The sequence below is a fragment of the Bos javanicus genome, chromosome 21, assembly GCF_032452875.1.
Source record: "Bos javanicus breed banteng chromosome 21, ARS-OSU_banteng_1.0, whole genome shotgun sequence".
NCBI lineage: Eukaryota > Metazoa > Chordata > Mammalia > Artiodactyla > Bovidae > Bos > Bos javanicus.
In genome coordinates, this window is record NC_083888.1 from 36282160 (window position 1) to 36308711 (window position 26552).

Below are 26552 nucleotides of genomic sequence, written 5' to 3' on the forward strand. Positions count from 1 at the left end.
CCACTATCATATCTACGAATTTATAAAGTCAATTAAATATAAGCACTATAATATAGAGGAACAGGTTAAACACCTTTTAAATGAATCACTATATGAAAAGCTTATTAACCTTATGGACCCAATAACAATATTATATAGCATCGATTCTGAGACACATATTCCTCCACATTTTTCCCCCCTTTGGTACAGAAAGTGACAGTGTATCTTACAAACTCTGGTACTCCAGGATTAATGGCATATGGGAACAGTTTCACAGCATTTACAGTGTATCAAGCACTATTTCACTTGCTTTATACATATTTACTAATTTAGTCCTAACAATTCAGTGAAGTAGGTACTATTACTATCCCTATTTTACAAGAGAAAACTTTTGAAACAAATTAAATAAATTGCTGGGACTCATATGAGTGAAAAGTGAGGATTCCAACTTCAGCATGAAGTCTAGATCCAGATATGCAGCTCTCAAATATAATACAGGACAGATACATCAGTATACAATCTGTCCCTTTCTCTGAGACCTGCTAACTCGTTGTGATTTTTTTCTTCTCTGAAGCTACAACTGCTTTTAACTAGAACACTTTCTGTAAACAAAACCTATTGCTTCTTTGGTTGTATAAGAATAGAGAATAAAATTAAAAGTAGAGCTACTTGGTTGCCAGTGAATAAGCAGCATAAATGGGACAATTAGTCAGCATTCATTCTTCAATTCCCTGCTCAGCTGCTTCTCACCCCTTCTCTTGCAAACCCTTGGGACATAAAACCTCAAAATACTTTCAGTTCTGATAAAAGATGTTTAAGCTGTGAACTGGCACATATGTGATATGGAATAATTCTTCCCTAAAAACAGAGAAGCAAAGGTTCCCACTACATAGACAATTTCAAATTCATGCCTAAAGAAATTATGCACAATGAAACTTTAATGAAGAAATGTTAAACAATTTTCTACAATTACCTTTAGTAATAATTTCTTATGTGAATCTAAGTCATTCTTCTTTGGTAAATAAGGAGAACCTCAAACACCACTAAATAAGGTAAAAGTCAAGAACACATTGCTTAAATAATTCCATAATCACACTTTGTTTTGCACTGAAACACCACCATTGAGGGCTTAGTCTCTATATTGTATGCTTAGTCTGTATTTTACACACACTATCACTCATGATAACCCCTTGAGATATAGGTATTATCATATCCATGTTTATAATGAAAAACTGTTAAAGAGAGATCCTACCATGATATATAAACCATATGGTAAAGGACTTTTAATTATAAAAATATGTCTAGCAGGTGTATCTGATTTAGTGTTTTTGTGAGATAAAACTGTTAAATCTTTTGTATATAAATAATGATGTATGTCAATTATGGGCTTCCCTGATGGCTCAGACAAGAAAGAATCCACCTGGAATGTGGGAGACCTGGGTTTGATCCCTGGGTTGCGAAGATCTTCTGGAGGAAGGCATGGCAAGACACTCCAGTATTCTTTGCCTGGAGAATCCCCATGGACAGAGGCGCCTGAGGGGCTACAGTCCACGGGGTCGTAAAGAGTAGGACACGACTGAGTGACTAAGCACAGCATACCGTCAGTTATACCTCAACAAAAAACTACATTACTGTGCAATTTGTATTTATGTAAGATGAATTAAATCCTTTTGGAAAAAGTTAAAGTCATAATATGACATAAGATCTTTAAAAAGCTTCACAATGAAATTTGCTTGAAGGTGCCTGCATAACATGAAATATTTACGCTGATTTAATAGCACCCCACTCCAGTACTCTTGCCTGGAAAATCCCATGGATGGAGGAGCCTGGAAGGCTGCAGTCCATGGGGTCGCAAAGAGTTGGACACGACTGAGCGACTTCACTTTCACTTTTCACTTTCATGCATTGGAGAAGGAAATGGCAACCCACTCGTGTTATTGCCTCGAGAATCCCAGGGACGGGGGAGCCTGGTGGGCTGCCGTCTATGGGGTCACACAGAGTCGGACACGACTCTAGTGACTTAGCAGCAGCAGCAAGGCAGACTGGCGGAGAAAGCGATGGCACCCTACTCCAGTACTCTTGCCTGGAAAATCCCATGGACGGAGGAGCCTGGTAGGCTGCAGTCCATGAGGTCGCTAAGAGTTGGACACGACTGAGCGACTTCACTTTCACTTTTCACTTTCATGCATTGGAGAAGGAAATGGCAACCCACTCCAGTGTTCTTGCCTGGAGAATCCCAGGGATGGGGGAGCCTGGTGGGCTGCCGTCTATGGGGTCGCACAGAGTCGGACATGACTGAAGGGACTTAGCAGCAGCAGCAGCAAGGCAGACTGGACTGTTTTTTTCACAACAGTATTTTTTTTTTACTTAAACCTTTAGGTACTGTACCTGGGTTTTATCAATAAATAGAACACTGGAAAACTTTCTAAAATGTACAACACATATCCCTAACTTCTTAAAATGTAATGAGTACAATTTAAACATTTTTTAATGACTAGTGTCATCACCGTGGGCATCAGTAATTACACAATGTGGCAAGGCAGCTGAAGGTGTAGATACATAGGAGCATACACATGAAGAAATAAAACTTAAGAGCTACCGAAAGCTGTGGAAGTTTGGAAACTTTGTTAAAGAAGTCCATGATGATTAAACTAACTTCTGTTATCATTGTCTTAGGCTTCCCAGGTGGCTAGGCGGTAAAAAAAAAAAAAAAAAAAAAAATCTGCCTGCCAATGCAGGAGACACAAGAGACGCAAGTTCGATCCCTGGATCAGGAAGATTCCTTGGAGCAGGACATGGAAACTCATTCCAGTATTCCTGCCTGGAAATTCCACGACAGAGGAGTCTGGTAGGCTACAGTCCATGGGGTCACAAAGAATCAGACATGACTGAGCATGAACACATACGTCTCTCTGTCTTAAAAAACCACAATAGCTGTTTGACTTTTGTTCTCCACCTAAAGTCACTGTATCTAGACTTGTGCTCTTTTCTAAAGACAAAATGTTACCCTTTTTAATATCTAGGTAGCTATCTGACTTCTTCTCTATCCCCAAACTAGCAAAACCATTCTATGACTGGCGGTTTTTTGTTTTTACTATTTTACATTGCTGCCTTTTCTTAAGGAGCTTTCCTACCCTTGAAGATGACAAAAACATTCTATTGACTTCTGTTCTACTGTACCTGCTGTTATTCTAGCAGAATGTGCTTCCATGCCTGCTTCCAAAGTCCACCACTCTCTTTTCTGACTTTTCCCCTTCTTGTCTATCTAGTCCCTTATTATTTCTTGACTTCCATGTATATAAGACCAAAAATTCAGTGTGACATGAGGTCAGGAAATGGTAAGAGACTACATAGACAAGAAAGAAAAAAAGGAGACAATGGCTCCTAAATGTTTCTATAACCTAGCATTGAGCACAGTTTCACAGTAAGGACCAAATACTGTGTGGAGCTGAACTACACAGTATGAGCAAATCATCAACAAATGAGATGTACTTGAAACAAGAGCCACTATATTCTCTCATTTACTGGAAATTTTTAAAATTTCCTTTTAATTTTCTTTAAACCTTGATTGGTGTGAAAAATGTGAACAGCAGGAAAAAAGAGCATGAGAATGTAAACTGCAGGTAGAGTTCTTTAAAAAGACATTAAAAAATGGGCTTTCATAGAGAGAAAAATACAATAACTGAGAATAATTATTTATGATAGTTCTAAGGGAATTTAAATGAGAAGAAATGAAAACATGATAAAATTTTTCAGAAAGACAGAAAAACATGCTGCATGGTGAAAAAAGACACAAACAAAAGTATAATTTGGAAAATAAAACTATATGAATTACATAAATGATGAAACACTCTTTCAGGGTTATTGTAAAATAAAAGACTAAGAATGCCATTAAGAATGTATAACAAAACACCTTAGCAAAATCTTCAAAACAATTAAAAGAATTTAAGCAGCACTTGAAGAAGGAAATGGCAACCCACTCCAGTATTCTTGCCTGGAAAGAATGGGGTTGCAAAGAGTCGGACACGACTGAGCAACTTCACTTCAGTTTCACTAAGGTTACTTAGAGATATGGTATATAATAACATCTACAATTTCTAAGAAAGTATCATATCTACTTTGATGGCTGTTACCATAGCTATATTACATTATCACAAGCTGCAAATTCCAAGTCTAACTCACTGCCACCAATATAACAGTTACCGTTAAAAATTAGCTATATGCATAATGCCACAGACATGTACTTTCCAGTTTTGCCCAATGGTTACAACCAAGTACCAAGGGAAAGTGATTTAACTTTTTGGGGCTTTGGTGTTGTGTTTCTAAAAAAAGATCCTCCTTACTAAGTTATTGGGCAGATGCAATAATATATACGTAGTGTAGTGATCATGGCCTTGCAAATAGTAAATGCTTAATAAAAGTTATTATCATTAATATGCTGTACTGTTTCCCTCATCATTTATTGTTTCATGCATGCTCAGTCGCATCCAACTCTTTGCAACTCCATGAACTGTAGCCCACCAGGCTCCTCTTTGTCCATGGATTCTTCCAGGCAAGAATACTACAGCATGCTATTTCCTACTCCAGGGTATCTCCCTGACCTAGGGATCAAACCTGCGTTTCCTGAATTTCCTGCACTGGCAGGTGGATTCTTTACCACTGTGCCACCTGGGAAGCCCATCTATTATCTTAGCTAATAAGGAAATTAATCCCATAATACAACCAGAAAAGGCTATGGCAGAAAAATTCATAATACTGAACATAAAATAAGAAGTGCTGAGAAACAGGACTTCTTTCTTCTTTGGTATTTCTTACTGACACTGGCAATTTCTGTCATCAACAAAAATTATGAGAAAACAGAAGTCATCATAACAAGAGAAGTATGACTTAGTATGTTAGAGCAAAGCAAAAAGTATAAATATATACTTTATAAAAATCTTCCCAAAGAGACCAATCTTAGACAAATATTTTCTTTTTCTTTTCCCTTTCCCAAAACAAGAACCTGGGGATATATTTTCAACAGCACTTAGAAGTACCTCTCAAATAGGATGAGCTCAATAAATATCTGTAAAATGGAAAAAAAAAAATCAATCCATTTCATTACCTATAAAAACACTTGCTTTCAATTCATTTTTCCTCAATGAACTTCTTCACAAAAAGATGCCACATTACAATCTCCAAGCCATTACATTATGGTCTATATATTTTTGGTTTCAATTTTAAAATATTATTTAGATATAAAATACGTTACAACCAATTTTAAAGTAATTTATGAAGACTGCTTTCAGAAAAATTTATGTATAGTTTCTCTCATTTGTCCTATCCTTAAACATTTATATGTCTTACTTAATTTACATAGTTTGGTAGTGGTTAGAGTAACTCAATTTGGAGAACTGTTAATAAGATCACTTCTGTTTTGTCTGGCTATTCTATACCTGCTTCATTTCCACTCTTCTGTTTCATTTACTTTTCGTTTTCTCAAATATATTAAATCTGAAGTAGTTATCTCAAAATGCAAAACATCTCATAATATTTTGGGTTTTTTTTTTCCCTTGCTCAAGATGAACTAGTTGTGCTTTTAATAGTTTTCCATTTGGTAATCAATAAAGTTCTCTGTACCTCTATATCATTATGGAGTAAAGCATAATAAATATTATGTTTATTGCTGCCTGCATCTGAAACACCCAAAGAGTTTTAATATTTACTATGTAATACATCTCAACTCAAAATACTGATCAGATGGCTAAAGGAGAAAGTTAAGGAAAAAGTGCAGTAAAGAAGGAACTGCTGGGATTTGAAAACAATAGGGAGATAATATCAAGGTAACAGGAAAGATTTAGGGAAAACAGAAATAGTACTGTTTTTTTAGAAAATCACCTTGGCATTTGCTACCTGTTTTTGACACCTATTGCTATTTAGTATTTACAATGTAGTAACTGTTATTACATCTTCTTTCTCAAAAGTCCTTGTAGGCAATAATTCAGGATTCCATTTCTTTATATCTACTACTATTAATCAACAAAATAAATATTATTTACAACAAGTATTTGTAGATGAAGAATCTGAACCTGTATGGAGGCAGTGATGTACAGTGCAGAATACAGACTCCACAGTAAAAACCAATCTTCTGCAATTACCAGATACATGATTTTGGTCAGGTCACCTCACTTCTGAAACAGTTATCCCTCCTCAAAACATAAACATTCCGATTAAATGTTTATGTGCATGGAATTTTCCAGGCAAGAATACTGGAGTAGGTAGCCATTCCCTTCTCCAGGGGATCTTCCCAACCCAAGGATCAAACCCAGGACTCTTGTATTGCAGGCACATTCTTTACCATCTGAGTCACCAGAGAAGCTCTGATTAAATGGGGAGCAGCAAATGTGTCTTAGCCTAATTATATTATACATTTGCGTGCAGGTTATTAAATTGTATTTCTTAACAACAAACCAGACAATTAATGTATTAACAAAGGCAGAGAACTGGGTAAGTGATGTATCTGAATGTTAAAAAACACTTTCAATATAATTTTTAAAAATAACATGTTCCCTGTCATCTTATTTGCCTTCTTTGATTTATCTAGAAGGTTCTGTTTATCAAGGAAATCAACTGAATAAGCCTCAGATCTAGACATACAAATTATCAAAAACTTCAAAGTAGCAAAACTAAAGATGTAAAAATTGCCCATTATTGACAAATATCAATAATTATCACACCTAATTTCATCTGTAGTAAACTTAAGAGTATAGCCTAAAGCAATTTTCTAAGTGAAAAGAATTAATCTCAGATTGTTCTAACCTTAACTTCTTCCTCAGTAAACTATTTCTTCATGTTGATCTTTCCTTATGGTATCATAAATGAAACAAGCCTAGATAATTCTGAATTTGTGATTTAATATACACTTATATAAGAATCCAATGTTTTTGCTGTTTAACGATGCCTCTATACCTTCCATTCCTGGTTCTTAAAAGAATCTACAGAAATCAAGGTCAGAAAGAATAACAGAATGAAACCATTTTCTCCTTCGTTCAAATAAAGATACAAATTATTACATAATTTTTAGAAATTGAATTAACATAAATAGTCCATCCTCAATCCCTGTGGCTACAGCACTGAGATTCTATCACTGGCAAAACTCACATTGTCAAGATGAACCTCTCGTTAAAACAGATTAAGAAACAAGTGCTATCAATTATGTATGTAATACATTTGTGTTATACATAACACATATACAAATACATATGTGCATATACTTAAAACCAACAGACAGAAGTTCCAGAGACATTTTGTTCCTAAAACAATGCATAAAGATAAACTACTCTATATGTCTATCATCTCCTGAATCACCACTTTCAATTGTTCAGGAAGCATTGCTATTATACAGTAATGTGCTAAAACAGAATCTTGTGTAAGTTTTATATAATACTATGTGGATATTTCATCTTTTAAAGTATTCCAAACCAGTCTTTATTAAGTTCAATGTATTATAATTTATATTCTTTGTTTAATTGTCCCAAATTCTATGAACTGTTTCTTTTCAAAGATTATAAATATGTCTAACAAAATTATTTCTGCTGGCTTAATCTGCTATACCCATATATGCAGAACTGGATGAGTTTCAGTTTGTTCTCTCTCTTCCTCTCTATCAACCTACAGACTCAACTTACAGACTGTCTTTTGGGAGTACTCCTCCTTTGTGTTACTACAATAAAAGAGATGATCTCTACACACTGAGGGTACTGAACAAGAGGAGACTGCCTTCACACTCCTGGCTGAGATGAATTCTTAAGATATCATACTATGCCCAAGTGGCTAGAACACAGAGGGCCCAGAAAGAGAGTTCACTAAGGATATCTTATCACCACAGGTTAACTGTGCAATAGGAGACCCCAGGAGAGCCCTTCACAGATGCAAAACATGTGCTCCATGAGAAAGCTACCGTTTGGACACCTGCCACAAAGAACAAGGCATTAATAGCCAGTCAGTATAAACCACAGAGGTAGCAAAAAATCAACAGACTATTGCAATCATAACCCTTGTGAAGTTAAAGTTTTGCCCATCTCTTTCCAACTAAACCCTAATCTACATGTACCAAAACCAGAAATGGGGGAGGGGAGTGGTATCTCAGAATCAATCTATGGCTCTACTGAAGTCTAAAGACAGAAAAAGAGAATGAGAAATAACAGACCTTACCAACTTCGAGTTCCTAGGGCCAAAGTGTGACTAGCACTAGGGCAGAAGAAGAAACTGAAGTCAGATATGAGATTCAAATTTCATATTACACTAGCTTAGAGGTTTGTCTTTAAACCAAAGAAGATTGGGATATTAGGAAATATTCCAGTTAAGGTCTTCTACAACCCCAGTAGAATCTATACACACCATGATTGCAGATTAAACAGCTTATCATGCAGAAAAACAGCAAGAACATAAAGAGGAAGACTAATTCAGGATACAATTCACTGGGCACAACAAACAGAATGGCAAAAATTAGAGAGAAAAGAAGAGGAAAATAAAAACGAGAAGAAAATCAATGATGATTAATTTTTTTTTTTTTTAGGTTAGGTAAATTGAAAATCACTAATACCAGTAACTAAAACAGAATGCAAGAAGGTAGAGTTACAAATTATAAAAATAAACAGGTTGTGATATTCTGAGTTCTTCTTCCACTCACCTGTTCATAAATGCAAACGTTATATATTGTAAACCTACCATGTAAAAGACCTTAAAGGCAATGGCACCCCACTCTAGTACTCTTGCCTGGAAAATCCCATGGATGGAGGAGCCTGATGGGCTGGCAGTCCATGGGGTCGCTGAGTCGGGCACGACTGAGTGACTTCACTTTCACTTTTCACTTTCATACATTGGAGAAGGAAACGGCAACCCACTCCAGTATTCTTGCCTGGAGAATCCCAGGGACAGAAGAGCCTGGTGGGCTGCCGTCTATGGGCTTGCACAGAGTCGGACACGACTGAAGTGACTTAGCAGCAGCAGGGATACACTGTCATAGAGCTAGTAGCCTACAGTGCTAGACAAAATTTGCAATTGGAAAAAGCATGAGAAGTACGGAATGCTTCCCCAAGCACAAAAAAAGGTTATCATAACTAGATTTAGATAGTCAGAAAAGATTTCCTAAATCATGAAATACATAAGTTGAAACCTTAACGATAGATGGGAATGGTGAGAGGATGTGTGTGTCTGTGTGCGCACGCGCGCACATGCGTGTGTGTATATACTCAAGGTTTAATATAGAAAGACAACCAAATATCTCTAGAAAGAGAACCAGATATCTCTAGATAGAGAACAGGCCAAATTACATAAATCAGATAATTTATATAAAGATTTTTAATAAGGTTTAAATCATCAGATTTGTTTTGAAATACATGAAACATATCTATGATGAGATGCACACAAATAAAATTTCAAAACAGTTTTGAGCTGTACATAAGGACTTAAGAATGATCTGAATAAAGGTAATAACTCAGGGGAAACTATAGGGGCAAGGACAGAATTACTACTACATTTATGGAATGATTAAAAAAGAGAGAAAAATCAACAAAATGCTTGAGAAAATACAGTTACACAGACAATAAGAGAGAATCTTATGATGTCAAGAATGTCAAAGGAAGGAAAGTACCAAGAGAAGAGAGTGGTTATCAACATGGAATGCTACAGTAAAGTAAAAAGGAGGTGATGACTATATGACTGAAAAGTTAGTTCAGTGAGTTAGGGAACTAAGAGGGTTCCAATCAACTTTAAAGGAGCTAGATAACTTCAAGAGTAGCAAAATGCTGAAAAAATAGAAAATAAAGTGTACAGATTATCCTCTCAAGAAATGGGATGGTTATGGAAAGTAGAGAGAGGCAGAAACCATAAGGTTATTATCATTATCAAAGAAAGGATTCAGTCTTTTGTAATTTAAGATAAATAAGAAAGATATATATTTCTAAAGCAAGGAGAAACTACTGAAAAAATTAAAAGATTGGAAAAAAAGATGATAAAACAAGAGTCTTAAAAAGGAAAAAAGAAACAAGATAAATGATAGCCTCAAAAGAGGAAGAGGAAATTCCCTCTCTAGAGATCTAGGCAATGGCTCAGAGGGTAAAGCGTCTGTCTGCAATGCAGGAGACCAGGGTTTGATTCCTGGGTCAGGAAGATCCCCCTGGAGAAGGAAATGGCAACCCACTCCAGTTCTATTGCCTGGAAAATCCCATGGACGGAGGAGCCTGGTAGGCTACAGTCCAAGGGGTCGCAAAGAGTTGGACATAACTGAGCAACTTCACCTTTAACTTTCAAAGTTGAAATTACAGAATAATCTGAAGTATGAAAGAAGTTGATAGAGGTCCTTGAATAAGATCTAAGTAAACTAGGAAGCACAATCACTTAAGAAAGTATGAAGGTATTGGGGTGAGTTTCTAGGTTGACAATGACCAAAAAAAAGTTAAAAAAGTAGGCACAGGATAAAAAACTAAATAGAGATAAACAAAAGGATAATAACAATAAGAGCTGGTTCAATTTGGAAATATATGTTAAACTGAGTAGCAAAATCAGCTGGCCCAATTTTAGTCTTTTATCTAGGGATATTCAGCAAGCCCAGAGCAAAAGTATTAATACATAAAGTGGATGATAATAAAAGCAAGAGGCTGAACTATATCAGATCTTACATTTATATTTTAAATACAGTTCAAGAAAACAAAGATAACACAGTTTTAAAGTCTTTCAAAAACAAATTGCTATCATAAAATCGGAAAAAGTAAAACTCTAAAGATATGATTAATGTATAACAGAACAGACTGTCATTTATTCTTAATTTAAAATCATTTAATTCTATTTGTTTCAGCATGTATCCTTCTCTTTAACAGGGTCTCAACGTAAACAATGGTACAGCGAACAGCTTTGGTTTCCAGCTTTGAACAGAGCCACATAAATTAGTAAATTAGTAGTCATTTAAACTAAAACCAAAAAATATTTTGAGAAAATAGTTAATAACTTCAAATTTTAAAACTACTCCAAACATAATGGCTTTTTATATTTAAAAATCTTAACTATATTGTCAAATCTGTTCTAGGTAAATTAATAATTCTCTAAACGCTGTATACATCCACTATCATGTAGGAGTTTTGGTCACTGATGTAGGTTTGAATATGTAGTAACAGGAGATTTAGAAACTCCTTTAAACATGTTGTATATAATCCAATTTTAAGATAAAAATCCAATTTACTTGACAGACTAAATGGCCCTACACAACCAAGCTTTCACCTAAATCTCCAAATTTATACCTTATCATTAAGAAGAGCTTTGACCTTAAATATATTTGTATCCTCTGCACACAGTAAAATGCCAGGTATATAATCCGTCTTTAATAAATACTTGCTAATTACATACATGGGTAACTATGTATTTGCAAAACTGGAGATCCTTACCTTACTTAACACTAAACTTAAAGAAAAACATGAAAAATTACTCATCAAGAAACATGTTAAAATTCCAATTTGTGTTTCTTACTTACATATAACTTTTATTAAATATGACCATAGTCTAAATATGTTTTAACTGCTTATGTAGATAAATCTGAAAGCTATAAGAATGAAGATTAAAAGCATAATTTGAGCATGCTAAAATCAAACCCATAATAACATTTTCAAAATAAAACTTCAATACAAGAAACTTTAAAAATACGCCAGATATGGGAAAAAATACCTTCATTCAAAGGAATTTTTTTGTCATAATATTATATGGTAAAAAGACTATGGGCTCTGGAGTCAGATAAACCTGTATAAAATCTGTCCATCAGCCATGTGAAAATAGTACAATACAGATTCTTCCAAAATAATATGTATGAATGATATGGAAACCCAAACCTCACATAAATGAGCACTAATACAAAGGGATGATTTAATATTAAGCAGATCAGAGTAAAATATTTTAAGTCACAAACTTTAAGCCATAATCTTGAACCAGAAAATTAAATTTAAATGTTAAACTTTAAAATGAAACCAAATACAAATCCACATATTCTTATCCCTGTAATCCAGGAAACCACAACTACCACAATTTTCCCTTTTTACACCACAGTGACTAAACAAACTTCCTCTACTGTATCATTTATATATTGAGATGTATAGAGCTTTATTTTGTCTTATTCTCATAGATTATTTCCAGAGATTGTCAGTAAGACATACTAATAAAATGCGTGACTAGAAAGGAAGTCAAATTATTATGTAATTATTTGATTAAAAACATTATATTGGCTCTATAAAAACTCAATTATTTTATTCTGTTAAATAATACAATTTCCATTAATAACTGAGTATAGAATAAAAGGAAAATAGTAAAAATTAACTCCGTCTAGTCAAGGCTATGGCTTTTCCAGTGGTCATGTATGGATGTGAGAGTTGGACTATAAAGAAAACTGAGCGCCAAAGAAATGATGCTTTTGAACTGTGGTGTTGGAGAAGACTCTTGAGAGTCCCCTGGACTGCAAGGAGATCCAACCAGTCCATCCTAAGGGAAATCAGTCCTGGGTGTTCATTGGAAAGACTGATGTTAAAGCTGAAACTCCAGTATTTTGGCCACCTGATGCAAAGAATTGACTCATTTGAAAAGACCTGATGCTGGGAAAGATTGAAGGCAGGAGGAGAAGGGGACAACAGAGGATGAGATGGTTAGATGGCATCACCAGCTCGATGGACATGAGTTTGGGTAAACTCCGGGAGTTGGTGATGGGCAGGGAGGCCTGGTGTGCTGCGGTTCATGCGGTTGCAGAGTCGGATACGACTGAGCAAATGAACTGAACTGAACTGATTTAGAGAAATGAAATTCACTAACTAGACTAAGTTTTCATGGACTATAAAATTGAGAAGATTCATAGTTGATAAGTATAAAAGCATCTCAAAATATTTTATAGGAAAGTATTTACCATTTGGATAATTTTGAGGTATGCAATTTCTTTAATGCATAGTCCTTGAAAAAGATGAAGTCTTGATTTAACAAAATTTTCCAAATTGGTCAGTGTATATGTATTTATCATTTATGTGTACATACCACCTAACATGATTTACATTTTAAGCTAATTGTGTCCTCAAGGATAAATGGATTTCATTTTGGTATAACCCAATGAACCAGTATTATTTAAAATTTTATTAACCTTACTGCTTTATATTTATTCTTTAAAAATCAATTCTTGCAGGTACAAAAATATTTATCCTACTCTAATGAATACACTGATATTCCTTAGGGTACAGACTGCTTGCTACAAGAATTCCCTATAACATAAAATTAAACATGAATCTAGCTTTCCCAGTGCTTTACCTTTTGAAATTATAACTTGGGGGCTCAACCTAGTCAGTACAGTAACTAGGACAGAGTACTTTCTGCCATTTTCCCAAAAGAGTTTTAACATACTGAATTCATAGCCAACCACCTTTAGTTAATTCTTTTCTTGACTAAGCAGAGCAAAATGAACGGTTTCAACATTTACTTTTGCTTTCAATATTTGCTTTCAGCTTTCATTTAAGGTGCATATCTTAAAAACAATCAGAATCATGACAAATTAGATGTAAAATCTGACTGAAAAGGGAGAAGGTAAGGATGCCTTCAAGATTTCTGGCCTTACAAAACTGGAAGGATGAAGCTGTAATTAAAATGAAGCCTGTGTGAGAAGTAGATTTTGAGACCAGAAACATTAGAATATATAAAATCATATCTAATTCTAACATACTTATTAGACATACGTGTGATATGAAGTGGGAAGGTGCATCATTAGTCTAGAGTCCAGATGAAAGATCCAGATTGGATATAAATATTTGGTAGTCATCAAAGAACATATGGTTATTTGAAATCATGACACTGACTAAGATCACCAAGGGAGTAACAATGTAAAGAAAAAAGGAAAGAGTGGTCCGAGGACTGAGCTCAGAGAAATGAGAAGACACCAACAAAGGAAACTCAAGGCTGCAATCGCTAGGTAGATGTAAGCTGGATGAAGAAAGAAGTTTTTCAAAGCCGCAGTGATCACTATGTCAAATGCTACATACAGACTGTATATAAAGATAAGAACTGAGAATTGACCACTAAATTATCATCATTAAAGTCACCAGTAACCCTGACAACAACAGTTTTCCTGGAAGGATGGGGTCAAAATCCTAATTAAAATAGTTTTTAAAGAAAAATGGGAGGAGAGAAACTGGAGACAGCACAACTATGGACAGGTAGTTTGAAGCATTTTACTGTTAATGGCCTGGTAACCGGAACAGGCAGTGTGATTAAGAGAATATGCCCTTTTTTTAACACTGGAGAAATAACAGTATGTTTGTAGGTTGAGAAAAAAGAATAGACTAGGAGAGGATTTTATCAGATAACCCAGGAAAGAAGAAACAATCTCTAAAAAATGTCTTGAGTACCCCAGAAGGCATGGAATCTAGAATAAAAGTAAAGGATTGGCCTTTCCTAGGGGCAGGGACAGTTTATCAGAATAAGAGAAAATATAGACCATATAGGTACTGAAGTAGTTAGGTTGCTAGATCTAATGGTGGAAGCTTGTGAAATTTTGTTCAGTTACTTTTTTCATCAGTGAAATAGGAGGGTAAAATCATCAATCTAGTATGACAGGATATTCTGTAACTGATACTTAAATTCATCATATATTGTGGGGCCTCTTGCCTTAGTTACCAAAAAAAGTTAAAATGTTACACGAAAGAAGGAAGTTGGGATTATTTCCAGCATTCACAGCCTATTTCAAATTGCTCTATTTCTCAAAACCATACCCTAATAGAAACAGAGATAACCCTTAGTGATCTCTACCCTAGGCAAATACACGTTCCTCTTTTGTAAACTGTCAGCTTTCAATATTACTCTCATTTCAATTTGACGACTTCATTGTCATTGTACACATTCTAAGTATCCTAAATAAACATACTGCTCTAAAGATTTGGCCCATAATATTTAATAATTCTGGAATTAAAATTACCTTTTGCAAAAAGTTTCTCATTTCATTTTTTACTATAGCATTTAGTATTTTTATATATTCAAAGGTGTAACATTCTAAATACAAAACTGAATTTACTCAATACCATAATAAACATTCACTAATATTTTATATTTTCTATAAAGCAATCCCCAAATCAATATGATTTATTTATTGTCCTCAAAGGAGCATTCACACAAAACAAAATCATATATATTGTTGTTTTTGTTTTCATAGTATTAGATAAACTTAAAATATTTAATATGTATATAATATTTAAGATGTAAGGATACTGAATATAGCATTAAGCTTATACACTAGTTATAATAAAATATAGGCAAATAATAAAAAAGAATTTTACCATAATGCCAACGAAGAATTTTTGTGATGACTCACAGAAAATACGAATACTTGTTAAGAAATGTAAAGCAATAAATTGTGACCCCTAAAAGACACTCTTCATAACACTACATTAGTAAATTTTCTTAGATCTTTCATGGAAGTTGCATGAACTAAAATTCTTAAGGTCTTCACAGAAGCAATTGAAAATTTAAGCTAAAAAACAAGCCTTATGAAGCATCATGTATATCATTAAATATCTAGTTTTATCCTTCTATACACTATGACTTTTTTTCTGACTAATAGGAAAAGAATTTTCAGAAATCTTAGTATCCTAAAAAAGATCATGAAAGTAAGTATTAAATATCCTACATGCCACCTGATTTATTCCCATTGAAGCTCTGATCAATATTTTTAATGTACAATGAAGAAAGAGGGACTAACCAATGACGTTAACTTTTAAGGGTCTTAATACAAATAAGCCCACATGCTGCAGATGAGATTTAATCTAGTTAAATATTATAAAATCATGCCCCTAGTTTTTATCCCAACTATATGGGTGAAAAACAAACAAACAAAGCTCTGCATATATTCAGGGGTATGACAGAACATATTTTTAGGCTATGCAAGTAAAAATATCCACATAGGTGAGACTGGAAGGCCACCGTAGAAACTTCATAAGTCCATTAACCAAAAGAAGCAATTTGTTGAAAACTTATTTCAAATTATAACAACAAATATCATTTGTAATTATCTACTAAAAATATGGACCTATATAAAAAGGCATTTGTAAAATCTGAAAGAATACATACCAAATTATTTATATTAATTATCCTAAAAGATGAGGAGAGGCTAACTAGCTTTCTTTGTATTACCTGCATTTTTATAACAATTAGTTATTAAGAGAAAAAAACAATTTTGAAAAACTCCTTAGAGCAAGCTTTCCTTTTTACTACCCCATTAATATAATTTGTTTTACATTAGAGTCTCTGCTTTAAACATAGTATTATTAAATGTAACAAATATGAGAAGAAGGAGATGAAAAAAGATAAGTCATAAAATGCTTATTATATGTCAGGTATTATGTAAAATGGTTTTATATTTTTCCCTAATATCTTATATCTATACAAGAGGAACTAATCACACACAGATGAGAAAATCAGAGGTCCAAGAAGATTAAAAGATTTGACCAAAATCATACTAGTTAAGTGGCAGAGCTTGGATTCAAACTCTGCTCTGTCTGACATCACATGTTGTCTAGGAGTCTTGTATTCCATCTTATATCCCCAGAAAACACTAAAAAGTACTGATATGGCTTGACAATTCCTTAATAAACTCTACTGTATAATATCAAAGCATATTATCTTCATAAAAACTTTGATTATAGTAAGCACTATCATAGGGATTTGACTAGACCTTACTAACTGTAAGGCTACAGTTTAACAAATCTCTAGAGCAGTGGTCATATATGATAGAAAATCTGAAAGGCAAATCGTACCATGCTAAACAGAACAACCAAATGATTTCATGTAAATAACTTCATAGACAAGGCAAAAATTCAAACTCTTTTAATGTCTAACAGCAATATAAAGATGGGAAACATACAGACGACATCAAGGTCTATGTTTACAGAGGTCTGGTCAGAACAGAAAACGTGTTTTATGTCTCTATTTTGCTTAATTATTACAGTTGTGCTTTCAATTGTAAAACTGAAATCTGAAGGATTTCCAGATGAAGAAGGGGAATTACCAATCCATAAAAAATATCTATTTCTCAGTGCCAGGTCAAATGTGGCAATTTGGTAAACCTTACCTAAATTTTGAATAGTATGTTTTTGAACTCAAATTAATAAGCAGTCTGATGCAGAGTGTTATAGAGTAACAGTAAACAAATAGGTTCATCATTTTTAACTTTCTATATGACAAATCATTTTAACCTTCACTATCTTATTTTCCTCAACTATAAAACAGATATAAAAAATTCCTGGCTACACTGATACTTAAGTATAGTGATGTAACATCTAATTATGTCATGATTAGTAAAATACTTTTATGTACTACTTACTTATAATAAGTTTTAGTTATACAGTTTTAGACTTTTAAAAACAGGACTATGACTTTTCCCAGTAATGGTCACAGAGATAGTTTAAATACATACATAAAAGAATTAACTTATATTGTAAAGTTAAAAAAAAAAAAAAAGAATTCAGAGCCTGGCTCTTTAAAAGATACTGAAATTACTAAATGTTATTTGAAACAATTCCTAAACATAAAATATCTTCAAAATTTTCCTCAAACAGAATTGTATTTGTTCTGCATATTTTTAGTCAAAAAATGTACACAGTCCTTAATTATTTATTTATCCCTTTCATTTACCTAAATTATCTCCCTCACATTATAGAGTTTCTACTTATTTTCAATGCAGTCTGCTGAAGCATTTGAAAGGTTTTCAGAAATTTTTTGATAAAAGCAGTATTTTTAAAAATTCAAAAATAATTGTTCAAGAAACCTGAAATATGATTTTATAGTTGAGTATTGTATCATAAAAGGGCAATGTGTATTGAAGTTCTCTTTAAATGGTTTTATAAATGGTATACAGACATAGAAGCTCCATGCTTTTTCTATTAATATCTATACATTTCCTAAAAATAAAAATACCATTTTCAGTTCTTAATTATTTATTTTACTAAATCAGTTTTGGCTATATCAAATATATTAGCATTATTATTCCTTAACAAAAATACAATATATGTAACTACTATTCACATTCATAGTCATCTGTCAAACTGCATGCTGCTTACTTGCAGATCTCATTAATTTTCACAAACTCCAGAGAATAAGTTAGCTACTAAGAGAGATCCCAAGTAGATCATTTTAATGGCGAAAAGATTTTTTTGCAAAGGCTGAAAACAAGAATTTACAAAGTAAAGGGTCTGTCAGCATTCTAAGCCCACCAGCGAAAGACAGTAAAATAAAAGTAGCAGTCTTCCACTGTAAAATTACTAATTTTAGTAATACAGTACATTAAACATGCCATTTGAGATATATGCCAACGTAAACTGCCACATATGGCATATCTAGCTTATTATCACAGTTTGTGTTTTCACATCTAGAGTCATTCTAGTTTTTAAACAAGATGTCAAATATACCAGTGTAGCTAAAAATATGATAAAGCTTTCAAAGGAACATACCTTTCTTTAAACAGAATAGGTACGTACTTCAGAAGAAAGAATGTCAAACATTACTGTAATGAAACATGGCTGGAAATTTTCTTTTAAAATATATGTGCAAATGTAAAATAGAGGATCATCTTAAAGGCAGAATTCACGAGATATTAAATTTAATGTGACAATTCACATACCCAAAGTTTCTTCACAAACTTTCTCAGAGAATTGCATTGATTCTGCAATGTATGCAGTCATCTTACCTACATTATCTATCCCTTAAAGAATAAGTTATGTTACCATATCATGATATGTATATCAATTTGAAGGCAATGAGACACTGCTTATGCTTCCTTTTTATACTGAAATCAATCTTGAGTTACACAACTGGTATTATTGAATTATGAACAGCACTTAAATAAAGATTACACAGTGAATATTTTTGTTTCAAATTCCCATCTGGTGCTTAATGTCACTTCAGCTGTTCAATTTTTTAATGTTTCTCTACACAACTAGCCAATAATTCCACAAATAAGTATAAATGCTAGAGAAATTTTAATCCCATTTTCCAAATGTAAAACAGTGCCATATTTTTCACAATCACTTTTTAAACTCATCTGGAGTTGATAGATTATCAATTAAGACTGATTCTTATATGAAATAAACATCAATGATGGAGAATCCTGCTGAATCTCAATAATCAATTGAAATTCCAAACAAAATAATTACACAACAGAGAATCAACTAACAATGAGTAAGGAGCTTCAGTTTTTTCACTGACATAACACACACCAATGTCTATCACATACCAAAACTTCAGTGTTTGAACACTACCAAAAATTAAAATTCGCACATTAAAAATGCATACGTTGTACAAATCACTAATTTTCATCAAATTAAAATAAATGTTCATATACCAAGAGAGCTAGAAACTAGGCCTACATATTCATATAATTTAAGGAAGGTGAAAATTTTTATCAGCTATATGATTCTAAATAGCTATTAATCAAAGGCAAACTAGTAAAAAAAAAACCACTTGAGTCACTAACTTTAAATGCACCTGTGTAGCCAACAGGTTACATAAATGTGAATGAATGTGAAAAACCAATTTCTATCTCCAGAGCTTTCCTGAATACAGCAAAACATTCCTCACTGACATTTTTCATCACTGGGTCCCACACCTTTTTCTTCTACCCTCAGAGCACATAGTTGCTTAACAAAAGATAGCTTCTGTATTTCCTAAATTTCTTTTCTGTATCACTAGTTGCCTCACCCTTCCCTTGCTCCTTTTAGTCTTCTCTTTAATTCTACGTATAAAGCTGAGGAAGCCTCTCTAGTCTACTACCCTGCTTTCAGATAACTAAGGCAATCCTTCCGCCACCATGCAAATATCACTATTCACATTTATAGAAATATTATATTTTAATTATAGTACTCTGTCATTCATTTTAAAAACGTAATAGATGTATTTTTTCTTTCAAATATTTCTTGCTAATGAATGTCCCCAAAATGAATATTCTTCAATCACACTTTTCTCTTTTACATAGGTAATACATTTTTTATCTGTACAATTAATGACAGTATCTCCCTATTCCCACTCTTTCCCCACAGCAATATCTACTTTTTATCCCAGTAATATCAAATAACTTTTGGATTCCTGAATATACGAGGGGTATTTTTCATAATTTCGTCACTATGTATACAGTCTCTGCTTCAAGTGACCTTCCACTCCTGTCTACCAGGCAAATTAAAATTCAACCTTCAAAACTTTGTCAGCTCCTGTTTGAAGTCTTTTCTGAAGTATACCCTCTTCTCTCAAGATCTTGCCACTGACAGAGGCAGTTTCCACTTCCAGACATAATTCTATCATTATACAATTATCAATTTTCATTATAACCAGATATTTATCTTTATTGTTTCTTATTGCCCCCTGCTTGACAGTAAGATCTTCGGAGAATTGTGTATTTAGTCCCAACCCCAGAGGGAACACATAAATGTCCACCAGAAAGTTAAAATCTGGCCATAGTGGCAGACAATGCAGGGGAAGCAGTCAAATAAAGAAACACTTAAGAGTAATTGTAATCCATTACTCTTCATGAATTTTTTTAAAATAAACTGAATTTATAAATATGTGGGAAGATCCCCTGGAGGAAGGCATGGCAACCCACTCCAGTATTCTTGCCTGGAGAATCCCATGCACAGAGGAGCCTCATAGGTTATAGTCCACAGGGTTGCAAAGAGTCATACACAACTGAAGCAACTTAGCACACACACATGCAATGGGCTAAGCATGAAACAAAATATATTTATCTATTAAATCTTAGAAGTTTCACTGGTTTACTGTAGTAAAAATGAAACAATCTATTATTATGAGATGAACACTAATACTTCATACCTCTCTAAATTCTGTTTAAGAAAGCATTTAAAAGACTTTGAAGAAAACCATATTTAATAACTTTCCTAAAATTTTAATTTCAAATAAAGTATACAAGTTAGTCAAACTCAAAACGTATAAATTCCAATCTACTACAACAGTTGGTATGCTTTTCTCATGAGTAAAAATTTTAGTCCAGCTTCTAAAAGCTGTAATATATTTATACCTTTACTTCTCCACTACAGGGGGGAGGAAGAGATATTAAAATATATTAAAAACAAAAATTTACTAATCCTATTTTTAATAATGTAATCTTAATTTAGTGGTTAGTAATCTTTGATTTTCAAGGTATCTTAAGAAAAGTGATCAGTAGATTATTCCTTACTACATAGGTAGCCATGTGGCAAAGTATGATGTAATATAACTCTGACATCTTGTACACAGGTACTTTTTATTATTTTATTAATAAATAAATGTTAGTTAAGCTCGTGTTTCTTAAGACAGTATTTTAAAATTAATCTTCATATGGGAGATGGCTTTGAAGTACTGTAATATTGGCTTTCACTTTTCTTTACAGAAGACAACATGCTAAATAGAAAATGAAATTCTGCTCTTCTTTCTTAAGACCTAGTCCATATTTATCTTAACATGTCTATAGCCATTTCTTAACTGATTGATTTTTGAACTCATTTCTTATCCAACATCAGATTTTTCTCACATACAAACTCATTACTTATCCAAAATCAGATTTTTCTCACACAGATACTCACCCCTAAGAAACTATAAACACAATAAACAACTAAAGATGAACTGCCTTCTACATCCATTGTATTGATACTATCCCATTAAACTAGAAATATAATGAAAAACTGAAGGTTGCTTCTACATCCACAACACTCACAGATGAAGCCTCAGACTAGTCATTCATTCAATCACACATTGATTTATATTTCAAATGCCACAGATGTTTAAAGCATTGAGTTACATGCTGAACATATAGCAAGCATGTAGGATGACAAATTTTTTCATATCAATGAAGCTTAATGCTGCTGCTGCTGCTGCTGTTACTACTACATCGCTTTAGTCGTGTCTGACTCTGTGCGACCCCATAGACGGCAGCCCACCAGGCTTCCCGTCCCTGGGATTCTCCAGGCAATCCAGGCAAGAACACTGGAGTGGGTTGCCATTTCCTTCTCCAATACATGAAAGTGAAAAGTGAAAGTGAAGTTGCTTAGTCATGTCCGACTCTAGCGACCCCATGGACTGCAGCCTACCAGGCTCCTCCGTCCATGGCATTTTCCAGGCAAGAGTACTGGAGTGGGGTGCCATTGCCTTCTCCGAGCTTAATGCTAGTAGTCTACTAAAGTAAGTAAAGACTATGACCAAATTTTTTGTTTTAATTTAAATCCATGAAGGAAAAATACCTTCAAAATCACATTAAGTAACTTCTGTGATTATGTTAGAAAGTAGTGCTTAAGCCTATAATGAAATGCAAAGAGCATCAGAATTCTAATTAACCAAGAAGTGGACCAATTTAATGAAATGGGTAGACAAAAAAAAAAATAATTATGTTTTAAAATTAATAACTACTTTATTATGTATCTTACTTTTACTTAGATTACCTTAAAATTAGCCTCATGTTTATTTCTTAATCATAATACTCTGTCCTTTTAAAACCAACTGTTATGACTACCTAGCCAAATATGCAATACTGAAGGAAATTTTGTAAGTCAAAAATATGGAAAATATATATATATATATCCTTGAAAGCAGAATCTGACTTAGAAAGTCTATATTTTTTTTAGCAAAGCCAATACTCAGTTTAACCAAAAGTGAAGAAATTAAAAAGTTGAGCTGAGGAACAAAGGAAGGGGGAAAATAAGAAGAAAAGAAGGAAAAGAAAGGACTTTGCAAATGAAAGAAAGCAACAAAAGTTGTAGAAATCAAATCATCCTGAATACTGTCACTTTCAAGCAATACAATTTTGAGAAAACAGAAAATGACCAGTTTATATTCCAGGCAATATAATCTATCAGATTATTTGTTTTTTAATATATGGTAAAGAGGACTCTTTGGCCTTAGAGTATACCAAATCAAAATCAACAACAATTACTGTAAAATAACTACTGTGCTTTCAACTTAGTATAACAAAGTGGGAGTGGGGAGTGTATTTATTTTAAAACTAGGTGAGAGAAATGATGACATATCCTCAGAGAGTTATATTCAAAAAGAGGAGGGAAAAAAACGGGGGAAAGCAAAACGAGAATAAACTACCTACTAAAACTGTACCACAAATTCAAAATCGCATTTAAAAGTTGAGGACAATTATTGGCCTATATCACTCTTTGTATCTTGGTTTTCTCAACTATTAAATGAAAATTCTGGAAAAGATCACACTTAAGTGCCATTTCTTTCATCTAGTTTCACAATTCTATAATTTTTCCAATTCCTTTAAATGAAAAAATAAAAAGCCTCTTGGATACTCCTAAGCCCCTTCAATATTCACTAAGTCACTGCCAGAAGATGCCATATAATATTAAAAAAAAAAAGAAAGTAAACAAAACCTAAGGAGACAGTAACAATTAAGAACAACATTTTAGGATGATGCAAAACATACCCATAGTCCTTTACAAAGAAAAGATGCTTTGTAATAATTTTAATTCATAATAACCAAAGGACACCTGGACTTCTAGGAAGTATCTATAAATACACACAATAATTAATAAGAGAAAAACTTCCGGACAGATTTCATAGTGAAGAATGAAACTAGACTTTTTTAAAAAGTACTTTCCTGGCTTAAAAAATTAACTAGTCTTAGAAAAATAAAAACACAGGATTTATACAAAGAATAAAACTATGTGTGTAAGTGAACAGTCTCCAAGTATAGGCTCAATTGTGCCCAACACATACTCCTTCAAAAACAAGTATTTCAAAAATGAACATAACCAAAATTGAAAAGCTGCAGTTAATCAAAAACATTTAGCAACACAGAACAAAAATATATACCGAATTCTCTACTATTCTGTGTTAATAAAGTGCACTACCCCATTCCTTCTATTCTATCTTTCTAATTACTAAATCTTAAAGTCCCTGCCCTATCTAAGTACTAGGACAGCAAATTATTAACAATTTAAATGAAGGCAACTTTCTTCAACAATGATTTCCAAAAATTCAGTCAACACAGTATTATTTATTATACCTTAGAAGAAACGCAGGATTTGAAGTCTTATTTAATTAATAAGTTCATTATGTGAAAATTTATCCTACAAATGAACTATGGGCCCTTCAATGTGTAACTGTTTTCAAAAATCGTTAAAAAAGAAAAGTTACTCTTCAAAGTTTCAAAAAGTTATGCCAAGCATCACAAGAAAAGTAAGAAACACCACAATCTGAAACTTAAACATTACTGAGTTCAGAATAAAGTTCACTGGATATTGAAAATATACTGAACATCAGTAAGACATAAAACAGGACTTGAAATAAGAAAAATATTAATTTTAAAAGTATCAATTATTAAATGAGTATAAGAATAATTTAAAAAATGTTTTATTTTCCACACCAAATAATCTTACCTGAATCATTTTGCTGTTAAAAAATTCAAGATACTGATTTCATTTTTCATCTGGTCCTGTCAACGATGCTATGACAGGCCCTGCAGGAAGCAGCAAAAGATGAATGATGGAGTGTAGATATTATGTGTTTTCATGATCAAGTATGTCATGGAAAAGGATATCCATATCATGGTTTGAAACTTAGCAATGTTGAAAATATCTCAAAAAGTTTGCTTGTGTACATAATATTCTTTTTTTCTACTTTGTAGTCTTAAAATGTTTATTCTTATTAAATATCAAAACATCTTACATGTGAAATTTTAAAGAATATATTGATGAGAATTAATAAAATAACATTCCACAATATAAAAAATAAAAAATTTTGATTAAAAAGTAAAATATGTTTAAAAGTGGAAAAATGAAACTCTCCAATTCTAGAGACTATTATTTTAATCATATTTCCCACAATTACTATAATTACTAATAAATTACCAATTATTCATAACCAAATTAAGATAAAATTTAAAAGTTCTTTTTTCTTACAGACAGTAACTTCAGAATCAAATAGTTACTGGCCACTCTCGTAAAAATTCCTTCAAGATAAGTAAAGGGGTTCCAAAAATTTGCAAACTCCAAAACTTAATTACTCTTGAGTAATTGACAAGTTAAGAGCCAATGGATACCAAAAAATTTAACTTAGTGAGACTAACAAAAAGTCAAAATAATGAAACTGCTTCACAAAGAATCCAAATGACATTTCAAAATTCTGAATTATTTTAAAATGGTATAGCACTTTGCCAGATTTAAGAACTGTTTTCTGTGCAAAGGCCAACTGATAAACAGGACTGTGATGAAATATCTAACTAATGCAAATACTATTAGAACATACAGGAAACTTCTGTATGTGTCATAGAAGCATACTGTCAATATTTCAAATAGATCAAGAAATTGAAAACAAAAGAAATGAATGACAGACTTTTAAAAAGTTTTTATTATAATCAACTTTTAATTTACTTATAATAAATTGTGGTCAAAAACCATTTCAACAGCACTCCTATGTTAAGCTAAAGCATCCTAAAAACATTTTTAACATACTATTCCTGTCTTGTTTATTGGAGCACATCAAAACACTCAGCAAAGTCTGTTTGTCAAAGTCCCTAACATGCTAAAAAGATACTACTTAATTTTAAATAGGTTCTTTCTCTTATAAAATAAACAAATGTTAATTTAGGATAATAATTTTAAAAGAACTCCAATGTACTTCCACTTACTTCCATTCACTTATGATTTGAAAATATACCTGTGGAACAAGTAATTTTAAATAAATTTTAACTTAAGGTTATTTGATTTTTATTTCTACACCTAAAGTCCCCCTCTCCTTTTTATGTAGATTCTATCAGATTCATGGAAATCATTTTAGCTGCAAATATATCCATATAAAAAATGGAAAAGTTGATAACGTATCTTTAAAGAACAGGATGAAGAAATTTCACCAACCCAAGCATCAAAAGCACTGAAAAGCACTGCTTCATTTCTTGCATGTTACGGTTCATACCATGCCACTTCAGTCTCTGAGGGTCAGGTTAATTAAGCTCCATAGCAGCTGCAGTGCAATGTGAGACACACACTGCAGCAGTTCCCACCAGTCCAGTCCAATTACCTGTAGTATTCCAGCACTGGACAAGTGACAACCAACCTCTTCTCTCTAGTCACTTGCTCCCACTGGTCTACTGATAAATGTTAGAACAAACTAACCTCTTTTTGGAAAAGACTGCAAAGCTGAATGCACCTGCTGCAGGCTGCAATGATGAGTCCCAGAGAGATGTTTGTCAGTCAGATCTCTGCAGATGTTGTTTAACTTTATGCTAGAGCTGCATCCAAAGATGGAAATGAGATGGCAATCAAGCACAAGTCTCCCACCCTCATCCCCCCCAATTTTATTCTGAAAAGCTGCACTTGCTCATAAAAGTTATCCTTTAAAATACAGCTCCACTAAACTGGAAATAACTGAGACTAAACTCTGTGGCAAAAACATATATGTACCAATAAATGGTGCTGGGAAAACTGGACAGCTACATGTAAAAGAATGAAATTAGAACACTTCCTAACACCATACACAAAGATAAATTCAAAATGAATTAAAGACCTAAATGTAAGACCAGAAACTATAAAACTCTTAGAGGC

At 33.1% G+C, this 26552-nt stretch overlaps 1 protein-coding gene across 8 annotated transcripts in view; it reads right to left on the reverse strand.

Annotated features, from left to right (window-relative positions):
* The window catches only part of NOVA1 (NOVA alternative splicing regulator 1), a 166893-nt gene that overhangs the window by 132414 nt on the left and 7927 nt on the right, over nt 1-26552 (reverse strand). Inside the window, exons 2-3 of one of the 8 annotated variants that reach the window (XM_061394910.1) lie at nt 26124-26239; nt 24390-24469 (exon numbers count right to left, since the gene is read on the reverse strand). The exons of 5 other annotated variants lie outside the window; for them this stretch is intronic. The gene's annotated coding sequence lies outside the window, so the exon portion shown is untranslated. Of the gene's footprint in view, nt 1-24389; nt 25362-26123; nt 26240-26552 lie in introns of those variants that run through there. 2 more of the 8 variants (XM_061394911.1, XM_061394907.1) reach the window with 2 other exon arrangements.